The sequence below is a fragment of the Lactuca saligna genome, chromosome 6 (genome assembly GCF_052625555.1).
Source record: "Lactuca saligna cultivar CGN05327 chromosome 6, ASM5262555v1, whole genome shotgun sequence".
Classification (NCBI taxonomy): Eukaryota; Viridiplantae; Streptophyta; class Magnoliopsida; order Asterales; family Asteraceae; genus Lactuca; species Lactuca saligna.
This window is the reverse complement of record NC_136422.1, coordinates 127985312-128001410: the sequence shown is the minus strand read 5'-3', so window position 1 is coordinate 128001410 and position 16099 is coordinate 127985312. Positions and strand designations below refer to the sequence as shown.

General features: G+C 35.6%; 2 long non-coding RNA genes and 1 pseudogene across 3 annotated transcripts; all 3 read right to left on the bottom strand.

Annotated features, from left to right (window-relative positions):
• Positions 1-10139: 10139 nt before the first annotated feature.
• Positions 10140-11151, bottom strand: LOC144999919 (uncharacterized). 2 transcript variants are annotated; one of them, XR_013661046.1, is made up of 4 exons: positions 11041-11151; positions 10627-10718; positions 10389-10513; positions 10140-10303 (listed from the first exon to the last, which is right to left on the bottom strand). It is a non-coding gene; the product is annotated as an uncharacterized LOC144999919 (long non-coding RNA). The 2 variants fall into 2 exon arrangements; XR_013661047.1 differs by having other exon boundaries at positions 10140-10300.
• A 70-nt stretch (positions 11152-11221) lies between these two features.
• On the bottom strand, positions 11222-12094 carry LOC144999828 (uncharacterized). Its single transcript, XR_013661012.1, has 3 exons — positions 12000-12094; positions 11677-11761; positions 11222-11587 (listed from the first exon to the last, which is right to left on the bottom strand). It is a non-coding gene; the product is annotated as an uncharacterized LOC144999828 (long non-coding RNA).
• A 189-nt stretch (positions 12095-12283) lies between these two features.
• Positions 12284-15192, bottom strand: LOC145002882 (uncharacterized; annotated as a pseudogene).
• Positions 15193-16099: the final 907 nt, after the last annotated feature.

Sequence of the window (16099 nt, the reverse complement as noted above, 5' to 3'; positions counted from 1 at the left end):
CATTATATGATTCAGAAAATGACTGCAAAACCCAATTTACAGCCAACTCATTCGGGAATGACACACCCAACATTATCAACCTATCAATGTGTGATTTCATTCCTAGAACGTGGGCACACACGGATTTACCATCTTCATGTTGCATTTCCAATAGGGCCTTAGTGATATTGAACCTTTCAATTCTTCGATCTTGTGGGTTAGGGAGAACAATTGGAGGAGGTGGAGGAAGTGACGCATGATTTCTTGTTCCTCAATCGAATCGTGGAATACCATCTTCATGTGGAATGCTTGCTCCACGGGATTTGGGAAGACCATAGTTGTCGAACTTTGACATCTACAAAACGGGAGAAAACGAATTCAAGTTAGTTGATTGATTGAGTCCTTAGTAAATCACCCAAATGAGATACTAAGGCTAGGACCCAACACAATACGCTACAACCTAGAAAAGGGATGCCGTAATCTAGTTGCAAAATATTTGAAGGTAAGTGAATGACGATTCACTAATTTCCACCATGAAAAACGAAAAATAAATTTAATTTTTAAATCTATGAAAACTCCTAGATCCTTTGAGATTCATTGAACATTTCAATGGCATGTTTAAATCTCGATATGCCCCTCTTGTTTGTGACTGGGATGCCGAGGATCACAAAGCGGGTGTGAATAACCATGCAAACTTACATGGTGCCCTCACATGTTACAGTCACCTATTCGATGTGCCGGTAAACCACACACGCTCCACCGAAATATGAAAAACATTGAGTCATTCTTTGCTACCTTTGCTTAGAACCATTTAGTGTGACGGTAAACCATACACACTCCACTAACGTCTTCGCAAGGGCACAAAGTGTAATTTCATGGAATTGCATCAATTCACTTTTGCCTAAGTAACTAAGATTGGGAATTTGAAAAACATTTAGTTACTTTTGTACTTCATCATACTTATAATGGAAGGTTTTGTCCTATCCTACCCATTCAGCTAACGACCCTCCACTAGTCAAGAGTGCGGTGGGTAAGAGTGGATACCCATTCAATCGCCATATTATAGGCAATTTCCTTAAACACCCCTTATAGACCAGCTTCATGAATGAGGCCTACTAACGGTAAGACTGACTTTTACTCATACATATATTATATATATAATGTTAAACTTTTAATGTTATATATACTATAGGGTGTATTTTACACTTTTAGAATACTAGGTGGTCAAATTTAACAATTATACTTTTAATTCAATTAAATTGTAAACCAAAACTTTTATGGATTTATTAAACCTCTTTTAATTATACACCTTAATTAATTAATAAACCACAAGGGTGTGATTTGAACTTTTTCAAAACATTACTAGGGTTTTAGAATTTAACATTCCTAATTAAACTTTTAATCAACTTTTAAATTCCACAACTTGAGGGAAAGTTTTGAAACATTTCAAAACATTAGGGTTTAGAATTTAAATATACATCACAATTAAACTATTAATCAAAATTTAAATTCCAAAACTTGAGGGCAAGTTTTGAAACTTTTTTCAAAACATTAGGCTTTCAACTATTTAAATTTCAAAACAACAAAATTTTTGGGTTCAAATTTAAACTATAAAACCTAAAGGGGAAAATATGAAACTTTTCATAACAACAAGGATCAAATAACAAATAATCTAAATTAACATTTAATCACATAATTATCTATATCTGATTTATTTAATGATTTCTTGCAAAACAATTTATCAATTTAATCAAAATAATCAATCAATTATCACATAAGGAAACAAATATTTTATTAATTGATAATTATCTTTAATTAGATCAAGAATATAGTCATATATATCATAAAATCGGATTTATATTGATCTAATATGATAAAGGCAAGTATCTCAAAGATAAACAGCAAAAAATCCCGAAATTACCTCTGTCTGACGCACCGACTCGCCGAGTTACCCTCTGGAACTCGCCGAGTCACGTCGAACAGTGAGGCCAAAACACGTTTTTTAGTTACATCAAGCATCATAAAATCGGATTTATATTGATCTAATATGATAAAGGCAAGTATCTCAAAGATAAACAGCAAAAAATCCCAAAATTACCTCTGTCTGACGCACCGACTTGCCGAGTCACCCTCTGGAACTCGCCGAGTCCAAGAGTGACTCGCCGAGTCATGGGTTTTGGTCCTAAGAACATCCTATGTGCTCATACAAACCCTAATGCTTGGATCTAGGTTTCTCTATTGTACATGCAAGTTATCCAAGACTATAAACACTAATTCTTGCATTCAAATAGTCATATTAACATGAGAATAGATTTATAATGTTACCTTGATTGTTATGTAGCAATAACAATCCCAAATCTCCTTGTATTGACTTTGGAAGGCTTAGAGTCACAAGTGTCACTCCTCTAATGGTTCACAAACACCATAAGCAAGAGGATGAAGAGGAGAGAGGTTGGAGGCTGCCCAAAAACGTGTGAAACCCTAGAAAGATCATTAGCCACGTTTTTGGGTCATAAGGGTCTTAGGGTTATCTAACAAGGAAACCCTAAATTGGATGCTTAAGCCCTAAGCAACCCATGGAGCCCTTTCCTCAAGGCCTTGGACGATTTCATATGGGCTTCCCCATAGAATTCGTCCACTCCTTAATACAAGGCAATCCATGGCCCAAATTGCAATTATCTTATAATTACAATTCCAGTCCCTTAAGTTTAATTAATCTCTTTTAGTCACAAAACTAATTACCAATTAATTATTGACTAATATTAATTAAACAATATGATTTCTCCTTTAATATATTATTCCCATAATATATTAATAAATCATATTTAATCCTTTCTCTCCATAATTCATCCTATCAAGTTGCTTTGGTGAAGGCAACCCAAAAGGACCATGCACCATCGGGTCAAGTACATACCAAAATAGTTATGGACTTAGACACTAATCCAACAGTAACCACATGACCGGTCAGAAAGATAAGTTTTATGATCTTAACCAAACAACTCAAGGTTATGTAAAATTTGGAGATGGGTCCAAGGTGCGTATAGAAGGGAATGGTTCTATTATTTTCCAATGCAAGAATGGAGAGCAACGAAAGCTGCAAGACGTGTGCTATATCCCAAGCTTGTGTAATAATATCATAAGTGTGGGTCAACTAGCAGAGAATGGTGACCGGATCTTGATACATGGATCGTTTCTATGGGTTCATGATGTAAAAGGGAGACTACTCATGAAGGTAAAACAATCTCCAAATCATCTTTATAAAATCATTTTGAATGAAGTTGGGTCTAGATGTCTGCTTGGAGAGACTTGTGAACAAACTTGGCTTTGGCATGCACGAATGGGTCATGTTAACTTTACTGCCCTAAACAAAATGTCAGACAAGAACTTAGTTTGTGGACTACAAAAGATTGATTACCCTACACGCTTGTGTAAGGGATGTCTAGTGGGAAAGCAGACACGAAAATCATACCCGTCACAAGCAAGCTTTAAGGAAAAATAGAGGTTTGAGCTAGTACACGGAGACCTTTGTGGTCCTATTTCACCACCCACACCTGCTGGTAACCGATATTTTATGTTGTTAGTTGATGATTTTACTCGAGTAATGTATGTATATATGATGAAGACTAAAGATGAAGCCTTCAGTGTTTTCAAGAAGTTTCAGATATCTATTGAAATAGAAACAGGTGAGAAGTTGAAGACTTTCCGAACAGATCGTGGTGGTGAATTTCTCTTAAAACAATTCACCACATATTGTGAAGAAACCGGTCTAAACTGACACTACATGACACCATATTCTCCATAGCAAAAAGGAGTGGTGGAGAGACGAAATCGTACTGTTGTAGAGATGGAAAGAAGTATACTCAAGAGCATGCATGTACCAGAAACGTTATGGGGAGAAGCTGTACATCATGCTATTTATGTTCTTAATCGGGTGACCACAAAAGCCTTAAAAGATACAAAACCTTATGAAATGTGGACTGGAAGAAAGCCACAAGTTGATCACTTAAGAGTGTTTGGATGCATTTCTCATGCAAGAGCAACAGTAAGTCATCTTAAGAAACTTGATGATCGAAGCAAACGTTTGGTACACCTAGGATGCAAGACAAGAACAAAAGCGTATAGATTGTTTGATCCAGACACAGGGAAAATATGCATCAGTAGGGATGTATGTTTTGAAAAAGATAAAGCTTGGTCATGGGAAAAGTCAACTTTATTAAAAGGTACACCAAGAGAAACTTTTACAATTGAAGGCTACTTTCCAGAAGATAGCTATGAAGATGTGAGCAACCAGGAACATGAAATCTAGATGCAAAGTCCTACACCAGAACAAGCCCAACAGACAAGTGCACAAACCTCTACACTTACACCCTCAAGTTCAACCACTTCATGTACTTCTGCAAGTACTGAATCAGACTTGATAGGTGGAGGAGCCTTGAAGCGGTATCGGTTATTGGATGATATTTATGATGAGTGTGACGAACTTCTATTGATGCATGATAGTGAGGAGCCTTTGTCATACTCCATGGCTAGTGAAAATGTTGATTGGGTAAATGCAATGAGAAGTGACCTGGAAGCCATTGAAAGAAATAAAACATGGAATCTTGTCGAACTCCCACCAGGTCGAAACCCATTGGTCTCAAGTGGGTTTACAAACTAAAAAAGGATCCAAAAGGAAAAGTTTTGAAGCACAAGGCGAGGCTGGTAGCAAAGGGATATGTTCAGAAACCCGGGATAGATTTTGATGAAGTCTTCGCGCCTGTTGCACGACTTGAAACAGTACGTATTTTGCTTGCTCTTGTAGGTAAAAATGGTTGGATTATGCACCACCTTGATGTAAAATCTGCATTTCTAAATGGTGATTTGGAAGAAGAAGTTTATGTAACTCAACTAGAAGGGTTTGTAAATAATAATGAACCAAGAAAAGTATACAAGCTTGTCACAACTAACATTTTGGCTAGGAAATTCTACTCTCATAAAATCATTCAACCAGTATAACGATTGGTACTCTAAGCAAATATCATACTTTATACTCATTCAAATACATCTCTCATGTTCAACAAAGAGTTTGAAACTCTAAAAATTCCAATTCAAGTTTGTTATGGACTATGAATTCTTTATTGGACCTAATGGGCCAATAAACCCTTAACTTAATTCTTTTAAGCTAAGAGTCTTAAGTTGGGCCCTATTTGAACTCGCATTCATTAAGATATAGTATTTTGGGCTTTAATGGGCCTAGAATGACCCACACCTTTCTCATGGACCTTATTGGGCCGAGACCCTTAATAAGGGCCCAATGGGCCGAAAAATATTATTAAACTTCGTAAATTCGAACAAGACTAATAATGGGCCATATCAATTCATCCTCATCTCTCTTAAGCCCAAATTTTTGACCCATTACCCATTATCCATTAAGCTTATTAGACAAGAATAAAGGGAAAATGAGGAAATTTGTACATTGGACACCTCATGTTTGCATGGTGGTCTTCCATGCAAACATCACCTCACCATGTCTCTCTCTCTCTCTTCTCTTATTAATCTCGGCCAAAACCCCCACCACCCACCTCCATTCTCATTTCAAACACCTCCAAAAACCTCTCTAGATCACCTCCTTCTTCCTCCAAAATTTCGAGTTTTTGAGTGTAGCTTCAAGAGGATTCTTCACCAAAATCATCATCCTTGGTAAGTTTTTTCTTAGATCCATGGTCTAGTTTCCTTATTACTTCAAAAATCTCCTCTTAACTCATGGAATTTCGTGATCTTGCATCTGAGAACCCATTCAAGCCAAAAAAAATCTCCCAAGGAGCTTGCTAGGACCAAAAATCACATCATCTTCTTCCATTCTTCTTCTTAACCGAAACATCCAAGCAAAGGTGAGTTCATACCCCTTGTTTTTGGTTTTTACTTGTTTTGGGGGAGAATACAAGTTGATTTGTGTAGATGTATGTGTATATGCATGATTATGTGTGATTTCCTTGAAACATTTGGTGATTATGTATGATTTCTTCACTAATCTACACATATGTAAAGAAACTTGAAGTGTATCACTAGGATCTTCATATGAAACATGAGAAAAGTATGTTTTATCTCAATTATTACATGTAAACATGTAGATCTGGGATTTGTATACTTTATATAGCAAAATGAGTGTTGTGTTCAAAGATTTATAAACTAAACTCACAAAACAGCCCTTGACAGAAAAGTTTTGGTCCATTCTCAGATTGTTTTGACCCTCCAAATGGAAGTATTTTTCAAAACTGTTTTATATGGATAAATTTCAGGTTTATACCTTTAAAATGACTACTCGCACGTTTTTATACGATTTTTCTACAATTTTTGGCAAATTTTACAAAACTGCCTATCATATTTGAAATAATTTCGGACCAACCTATGAATATGAGTAATTTCACACTAGTTTGAGGCAATAAAAAATTATAAGAAAAATTGTAAACAAACTATACAAAATTTAAAAACTTCCAGAATTTACGGATCCACATTTCGACTTACGATGAATTTTCTACAAATTTTCTAAAAACTAGGCCGAAAAAGCCAAAAACCAGAAAAATGTGTATTTTCACAAAAATCAAGCCAAAAATGATATTTTTGACAAAAATGGGTTTAAAATGTTATTTTTATCACAAAGTAGTCATCAACACAAGTTTTTAACAAAATTGGAGATTAAAGTGTTATTCTTACAAAAATTAGGTCTTAATTGTAATTTTTTGGCTTATTGGGCCACGAACGTCGTTTTTACAAAAAGGTGGGCTTTTTATATCAACTTAATAAATAATCAAGCTAAAATAAACAAAATAATAACAAACGGGTTAAAAACGATATTCATATCCTTATTGGGCCTGGAAATAATGTACATGTTTAGCGGGCCTTAGTGTCCTTTTACATGTATATTGGGTCTAGGATAGACATTCACATTCCTTTTGTGCCCGGAAATAATAGACACGTATAGTGAGCCTTAGGGGTCCACTTACATGTTTATTGGGCCTGAGAATGAGTTTTATATGAGTTCTTCTTTTTATGCTATTTTAGTGAATATTTGAACTAAAACCAATGATAAACCAACAAATGGATTTAATTTGATCATGTTCTAGGTTATTGGGCCTTAGTGACCCATTTTTATGTGTGATAGGTCCTGTATACTATTTACATGTTTATTGGGCCTCATTGACCCATTAACATGTGCGACGGATCTTGGATACTATTTGTGTGCTATTTGGGCCTGTAAATACTTTATATGTGAAATGGGCCTTAGTTGTCCTTTCATATATATTTCGGGCCCATGTTATATAATCTCATTCCATTTGGGTCTTGAAATGATTTACATGTTTAGCGACGCCTTAGTGATTCACTTACATGGATCATTGGTCCTAGAATGAGTTTATACATTTTTCTTCGCGTAAATTCGATTAAGGATCTAGCGAGTTTTTATCAGTTGGCACCTATTAAGTGTACGATCGTAGCCTGTAGTTATAACCAGAGTCTCCTGGACGGAGAACGGGGATTTGTGTATAGATCTATACGAGGTTGACACCCCACATCTCAGCTGTTCGCTACAATTAGACTTACTCAGTATAGGGTGACGAAAACCTTATTCTATTTTCCGTCGGCGTCCAACGACGCCAAGACAGGTGAAATTGTCATTATTTAGTATGGTTATGACGGCTCGCTTAGAGGAATTAACGTTATGAAGTTTACGGAAGACATCTTCTTTTTTTTAGGCAACGTCGGGTTGTCTGGGAACATTCTCTTTACATGCACTTACATTCTCTTTACCTTTTTAGTCAAATAAACAATAGCATACATGCATTAATACAAGATCTAACACAAACACACTAAACGGTTTTCAGAAAATATCAGATTTTCTGGTGGTTTTCAAAGTTATACAAATCATTTTCACAAACATGCTTATGAACTCACCAAAATTTTTATGTTGACCGTTTTCAAAATAACTTATATTCTCAGGATACCGTTGAAGCAGGATGAACGAAACAAACTAATGGATATTGTGTGATATTTTGTTTCATCATACTCTTACTATTTTGGTATTTAATATTCAAATACAATACTCGATGTAAACTATGAATGTTGTAATATTACATGTGTGATGATGATGATATTATGTTTCAATTATATTCACTGTAATGATATTTCAAGATGAAGTCACACACAAGTCCCCGGACGTTTCCGCCGTCTGGTTCGGGGGTGTGACAAAACTGTTGAAAGCTTTATATGGGCTTCGTCAAGCTCCTAGAGCTTGGAACTCTCGTCTGGACAGATATCTAGAAAAATTGGGATTTACAAGATGCGTACGAGAGTATGTAGTTTACACAAGGAAGAGGAATGGTAAGCTCTTAATGGTTGGGGTGTATGTTGATGATCTGATTGTTACAGGAAATTGTAGTAATGAGGTGAAGCTCTTCAAAGAACAAATGCAACAGGAGTTTGAAATGAGTGACCTTGGCTCATTATCATACTACCTGGGTATTGAAGTGGGTCAAAAAAAAGATGGTATTACTCTAAAGCAAATAGCTTATGCGAAAAATATCCCGAAGAAGGCAGGCATGGCTGAGTGCACATCATGTAAATACCCAATGGAACCCAAGTTATAGCTAACAAAAGATGAAGAGGGAGACTTGGTAAATCCCACGGAGTACAGAAGCATCATTAGAGGTCTGAGATATCTCACACACACTCGACCTGACATTTCTTATGTTGTCGGGATTGTAAGTCGGTTCATGGAGAGACCCACAGTCAAGCATCTACAAGCAGTGAAACATATTCTGAGGTATATCAAAGGAACCATTGATTATGGCTTAAAGTACACCAGGGGGAATGGAGAAAACATTGTAACCGGGTATATTGATAGTGATCTTGCAAGGGACGTAAATGACAGACGCAACACATCAGGAATGGCATTTTATCTTAATGAAAATCTGGTTACTATGGCGTCGCAGAAACAGAGGACTGTAGCTCTTTCCTTGCGAAGTAGAATTCATGGCGGCGACAAGTGCAACGTGCCAAGGGATATGGATGCATCGGTTGCTTAGCAAGTTAACAGGAAAGAAAATTAGTCCTGCGGTGCTGCATGTTGACAACAAATCAGCCATAAATTTGATAAAGAACCCAGTGTTTCATGGGAGAAGCAAACACATAGACACTAGGTTTCATTTCATACGTGGATGTCTTGAGAATGGGGACATAAAAGTCATGCATGTGAGTAGCAAGGAACAGAAGGCAGATATTCTCAGAAAATCCATGGCAAGCAAGAAGTTTGAAGAAATGTGCAACTTACTGGGAGTGAAGCAGATAAAAATTATGGATTAAGGGGGAGAATATTATAATAATCCATAATATTTATTATATAAGAAAAGAAGAATTGAAGCAAGTTGCAAGCACGTGTGCTCCCTTGGGCTGTCGAAATTTTGCATCATTCCTACTCTAGTTTGAGTGTTTGACTCTTTTCTTTTAATGAAGGTTGTTGCCATCTTAATGTTTTGTTTAAAGTTGTAGTTGAAAAAGTCAGAAGTAGTTGTCTAGCTTTAATATATGTTCCTTTTGTGTTAAGTAAGTTTAAAAGAAAAAGGAGACAAAGAAGAGAAGTCTCGTTGGTTGTGGTTGTTGGCATTATTTTTGTTCTCTCTTCACTTCCTGCACATACACACTACTAGAAAAACAGCCTTTTACGACGCTCATTGCGCGTCGTAAAACGCTCAGACGACGCGCAAATGCGCGTCAAGGAAGGCCCTATCATAAAGAGAGACGACGCACATTTATGACGCTCGGTTATGACATGCAATGCGTATCAAGGAAGGCCCTGTCATAAAGGAAGACGAAACGCATTTGCGTGTCGTAACCTTACGACGTGCATGTTTATGACATGCAATGCGTATCAAGGAAGCCCCTGTCAAGAAAGGCCGTGTCATAATGAAGATGACACACATTTTTGCGTATTGTAATTTTAAATGTTAAAAAAAATATTATTTATAGATTTACTAATTTTAAAATTAAATTTGCATTTAATGTCTCATAAGAAAAAAACTAAATTACAATATACAAAAACTACAATCCATTGCATAAAATGTAATGTCATACAAATAGTCGATCCATGGAAAGATAAAACAAATCAATAAAAATTGTTTTCTCCCTATACATGATTATCACATACTAAATAACAAACTTTATTTCATATTCATACATATGATTACATTATTCATTAAAAAAAACATATACCTACATCTTCGCCTAGAATGTTATTACATGATGCAAGTTGGCCACTTCATTGATGGATCACCAAGAGGAAGACCAACAACTGCTGTTAAGTTTCACAGATATGATAATTTTGGATTAATAAAATATTTAAGAAAACAGAAGGGTAGATTTGTAAATTGTAATTGAACCTTCTCTGCTCCTAAAGTTTCAGTGGCGGTGCCTCTTGTTTGGCGCCATATACAAGCTTCATCTAGCGGCTCCACAAGCTCTGTATCTTGTGCGATTTCCACTTTCATCCGTATGTCTGTACTGCCTATTTGTTTCATAACAACACACCATGATTTTACCTAATATTTTTTTACTAAAGAAAAATAGATACAATGGTGAAGTGAAAGAGCATGTAGATAGAGACAGTTAATTAATTACCTGGTAACAAGCTGAAATGTTGAATATAATCCGCAGGAAGTCCCAAGACACCAAAATTTTAAGCAAACATTTACATACTCCTATTAAAGATTCTATAAAACAAAATTTTATAAGAAAGAATGTCAAAACCCAACACAAAGTATCACATCCAATTAGTAAGTAAATATAAACATATCTTGCAGGGGTAAAATGGTAATTTGTGTAATTTTATAACCAAACACAAATTACCAGGAAAATACATATGAACATGAGAATCTTTTACAACAGGGCAAAACCACCTAGGTGGCCCACCATCACTAGTAATTAAACGACAAGAGTATAATTTTAACAATAATAGACACATCATGTCAAAGTTTATAAACCATGTCAAACTTATTGAGCAATCAACTATGGCGTTTCTAGTAACTCACTCACTCTGTATGGCCAAGGCAGTAACTTTGTATCTCATGAGCTCCATCTATAGGTTTCTTCGGGAGCATGGTGACCTGTCATTTAGAAAGAAAATAAGAACATGCTTAAGAAAATAGTAATTGTTGATAGTATAATAATAATAATAATAATAATAATAATAATAATAATTAGATAAGGGGCCCATGCTTTGCAGTAAATTATTGTTGCTTATATATCCGATGTTACAAATAAGATGGGGATCGAAAATGTGTTTATCAACCGTCAGCATAAACATACAACATCATCCACATATGTTCCACATGGCGATGACCCTAGATGCAACCTTTGGTTCATATATAAAGAATGTTGGAAAGAATGCAGCTTGTGTGCTAGGAAGGTCGCCACCTGGATTGAGCAAATAGTATGCATCCAATGGATCAATCATAGGAAAGAATGCAGACTTTTCTTGATATTCACAACATCTATCAAATGTCTAAGAAATACTTGAAACAAAAGGCATGCGATACACCTCCTGGTTTCTTAGTATTGGTAGATTTTCCCATGGTAGCATCTGCAACCCAATCACATGTTATCAAAACAAAACAGACAAACATGAACATGAGAAGGGCATTCATGTCTTTTTCATAGAAAATAGATTACCTGGATGTCAAAGTCTAGAACTAATATCACAGCTTCTCTATCTTCTTCCTCAATTTCACGGATTGCATCTAGTATCAGTTCTGTTCTGAAACAGAGGAAGATAAGGTGTCAATTTTTTCTTCACATGTATTTAGCCAACCATCAATATAAAGTGTGTATTAACTCCCAAAGTCATCCAACTCATCCAACTTTCCCCCCTTTTTCTCAAGAAAGTGCAATTATGAGAATATACAGTGTGTATTAACTCAAAAAATTTATTCTATATAAAAGAAAATGTATACTAGATGATAAAGAAAAGATATAATAAAGAAAATATACCATACCATGATCTCCTTCAATGAATCATACTTCCCATCTATACTAGATGAAGTACGATGCAGACTTCTATTCAATTTTCTCCAGTGAGACTAATCTGGAGTGTTCTGAAATAAAAATAAAAAACAGTCATTGATAGTTCAAAACACTTAATCATAAGTGGACCAAAAACTATATGGATAGACGAGTAAGTAATGTATCTCACCTTGGCACAAAATATATAAACATTGACTACTTTAGTTTGACCACGCCTATGTGCTTGACTTTCAACCTACAAAGGTCCATAAATCCATCAAGAAACCACAATAGCTAGAGATTCTAAAAGCACCACATTTTGAGTTTTTGACTCACCTATTGAAACCCACTACCATAAACAGAAGTATCCACCAGAGGAAATAATGTGAGATGGTCAGAATTAGGTGCAACAGTTTCAGGGTGAACTTTCCTATGGAACATTCGTTGGAGCCGTAAAAAGCCCCACCCACATTAAAAAAAAACATGCAAGGATATATACTCAACTAATCATTTAACACTTTTTACTAAAACAATAGATTAATGTACATACCTTGCCTGGTTTTGGTTTTTTATCAGCCGAACCAGGATAAAGGGTTCTTCCTTTTAGTATCTTTTTCATCAAATGGACAACAAATTTCTCCTTTCTCTTTTCTCCATCATTGTTTTTAGGTCCAGCAGTTTCTTTTTCTTCCATTTTAGTTCTCTAAAAGAGCTCTCCAAGTGATGCTCGATGTTCTTTCTTTCCCGTTGTTGTTTCAGGCAATCCAATTACCGAACTTAACAGATATGTCTGTAGTGGACAAACAACTGCTCCATCTTCATTTTCTTCTTCTTCTTCTTTTTCTTCTTCTTCCTTTCCTTCGGTTCTTAGCACCTTTTCTAACTCACCATTGATAAGGTTCAGTTCATTCTCAGTTGCTTCAGTTTCTTTCCATGTAATATTCTCAACAGAGGTGGCAAATGTTGGTGTTTCTGGTTCAGTAATAGCAAGATTACCAATTGCCAAGAATCCATGGAAGAGTACTTCACCAGATGGTTACTCTTAGTCTGATGTAGCAGTCTCTATGCATGCAAATGATTTATGAAAATGCTTCTCTTTGTTTATTATTGCTTTGAGCCTTGGAGTAACAGTACGGTGATTTAGGATAGTATTGTAAATCCGTAAGAAACGCACATGAGTTCCCTGTTCATTAATAAAGAATGAGTATAATGATATGGTTATAAAACATAAACATGTGAGAGTTGAAGATGCAAGACTTACTTGGAGCAAATTCCTTTATTAGGTGCTCATTGTTATTCTGGTGAAACTTGTGCTGAATCTAATCTAGTAGCTAAAAAGAAAAAGAGGCAAACATTTTGTTATAGCATTGAAGAGGTAATGTTGGATTCCAAATGTCAATAGAGTTAAAAAGTTTACCTTCATTTCCAATCCTTGTTTTAGTGAGCTTAGTTTCTTAATCAGTTTTCTGATTTGGAGAAAGATAAAAAATGGAAAAAGGTAGTTATTCTTATATGATGTTGAAGTTCAACTTGGTGACAGGTTGAAATGAACATAGAGAAAATAACAAAGCTTGGCTGGATACATGTGCAAAGATAAGATAATAGCACATCAATGAATGAAACATGTTGCATGGTCCTTTTATAAAACCAGACCTATTACAAACTATTGAGGTTGAAGGTTAAAATGCAGGATGATTTTAAAAAAGGGTAGTCAGCAACAAAATATAAGCCTTTGATGATTTCAAAAATTTTAAATTAGTCTAATTTCCTATAGTTATTTAAAAAGGGAGAGTGAATAGAATGAACCTATAACTTTGATGGAAATTTTATAAATTTTAGTTCATACAAGCCCATAAAGTCCAACTGGCCATGCTGCAACAGCTGCACCTACTTCTTCACTGTGCAGTGTGAGTCTTGTATATGGAAATAACAAATTATAAGTAGATTAAAATGTTTAAATGGTTTAATAACCAGAAAGACATAAAATATTTTCCATATTGATGAATAACTTAAAGCATGACTTTCTTTCATGTAATAACCTGATATGAGAAATATCCCACAAGTGCTAAATTTTGCTACATGATATTTGTGAGCAAGGCATCCCAGACTAGGGTTTATAAAGCCTAATGTTACTCTGCTAATAAGAGTTGCATCAAGTTAATTAAGAAACCAAGTATCAGTAAGAAATAAAATCATACTTTCAGCTCTAATTGAAGTCACAGACTCAGAAGCACTCAACTTTGAAGCCATCATTTCAGCTCTAATTTCTTTCATTAAACTCATGAGTATCTCATTATTGGGATCCAAATCATTGAATTTTTTCAAGATACTTTTGGTAGATGCTTGATTCTTCATACACAAACCATCAACACTTACCTTACTATCTTTTACATCTGCAATTGAAGAATCTCTATGGTTCAGTAGTGCAAGAGACTGTGTACGTATAATCTTTTTACTTCCTTCAACTATTAGTTTAAGTGAAAAGTTTTGATGAAAAGATTCTGTTTAAATCATCATTATTACAGTTCCCTGAAGAAGGTCAGAAATGGGGTTTCCTTATATGGTTGCTTTTCAGCTATTGTGGACTCATCTGCCTTGTTGGAATATCTATGAACACATTATGATTCATAAAAAACCTCAAAGACTTAAATCTTAGTTTGATTTTCTTTTAACATCCATATTTTCAGCTACTGTGGACTCATCGTCAAATTCCATAACAGAAGAAAAGAGATTTGATTCACAAATCAAATGAATGTTTTACGATCGTACCTTGAAAAGAACCATCGGTTGGAAAATAGCGATAAATTGTGGTGATTCTTTCTCTTGATAGATACGACCTTGAACAGGTATCGCCTTCAGTGAATTGAACATCAACGTATTCAATTTAGCAGTTGTATTCTGATCCACTTGTTTATATGTGATCCAATCGAAGTGCAACTACTATACAACATAATAAATATAGCCCTAACTTTGAATTTAGGGCGAAAGAAGTATACTGGTCATCCTTCTGTGCTGCTCTCATTTGAATTTAGGGCGAAAGTTGTATTCTGATACGACCTTGAACAGGTACCGCTGGCGTAGATAGTTGGAGGTACTGGTTGGGGTGGTAGCTAGACCGACATCTTCTCTACGACTGCTCGTCTCGAGACGTCCAGCACCAGAGGACTCCCCGACTTCGATTCCCATTTTTATTTATTCTCTCTCTCTCTCTCTCTCTCTCTCTCTTAATTATAGGGAGTTTTCAATTTCACCTTTTATTTCCACCGGAGACGCCGCCTATTAAGGGTTCATCGGAATGTGATTGTCGTCGAAATATTATATAAGGATTTTGCAAGGTTTAACAGTGAGGATGGGGTGAGAGAGCTACCAATGGTGATGGTGGATGAAGTGTTGGTCGAGAAGGCCAGTACATCGTCGTCGTGCAGGCCTGAAGAGTCAGTGTGGGTGGGAGGTAGTGGAGGTGGGGTGAGGGGTGGAGACGAAGGAGAGGAGATATCAGAGAATAGATCAAAAAGAAATGTAGGAGAAGAAAGTGGGGTTTAAAATTTTTAGGGATTTCATTTTCCCTCTAGGAAGAGAGGCGCACGTTTCTTAAAAAAATATAAAACGACATTCACAGAGGACGCACAAGTGCCCTCTGTTTTTTTTTTCTTTTTTTACATAAGACATTAATTTAAAGGCACACAATAATGCGTGGCCTAAATCAATAAATTTTTTTAAGAGATGACACTCTTTTAATGTCACTCTCCATTACGTAACATAAATCAATGAGTGTCGTGGTTTGCGCGTCGTAAAAGGGTCTTTTTCTTGTAGTGACACACGAAACCAGGGAAGTTTCTTATCTTTTCATTTTTCTGCTTAAAAAAGTGATTAAAGAAGGCAATAAACCAACATAGTGTGGGCTAAAGATTTAAATTTGGGCATACGAAAACACTATCTTGAATTGACTTCCTCGGAACTTCCTCAGAAGTACCATGCATTACAGATGACCAACCCAAAAAAATGAATGTTTTGAGTAATCTCGATATTTTCATATACAAAAATATAAATATAGAATAAAAAATAATTTTTTTTTGAGTAATCTCAATATTTC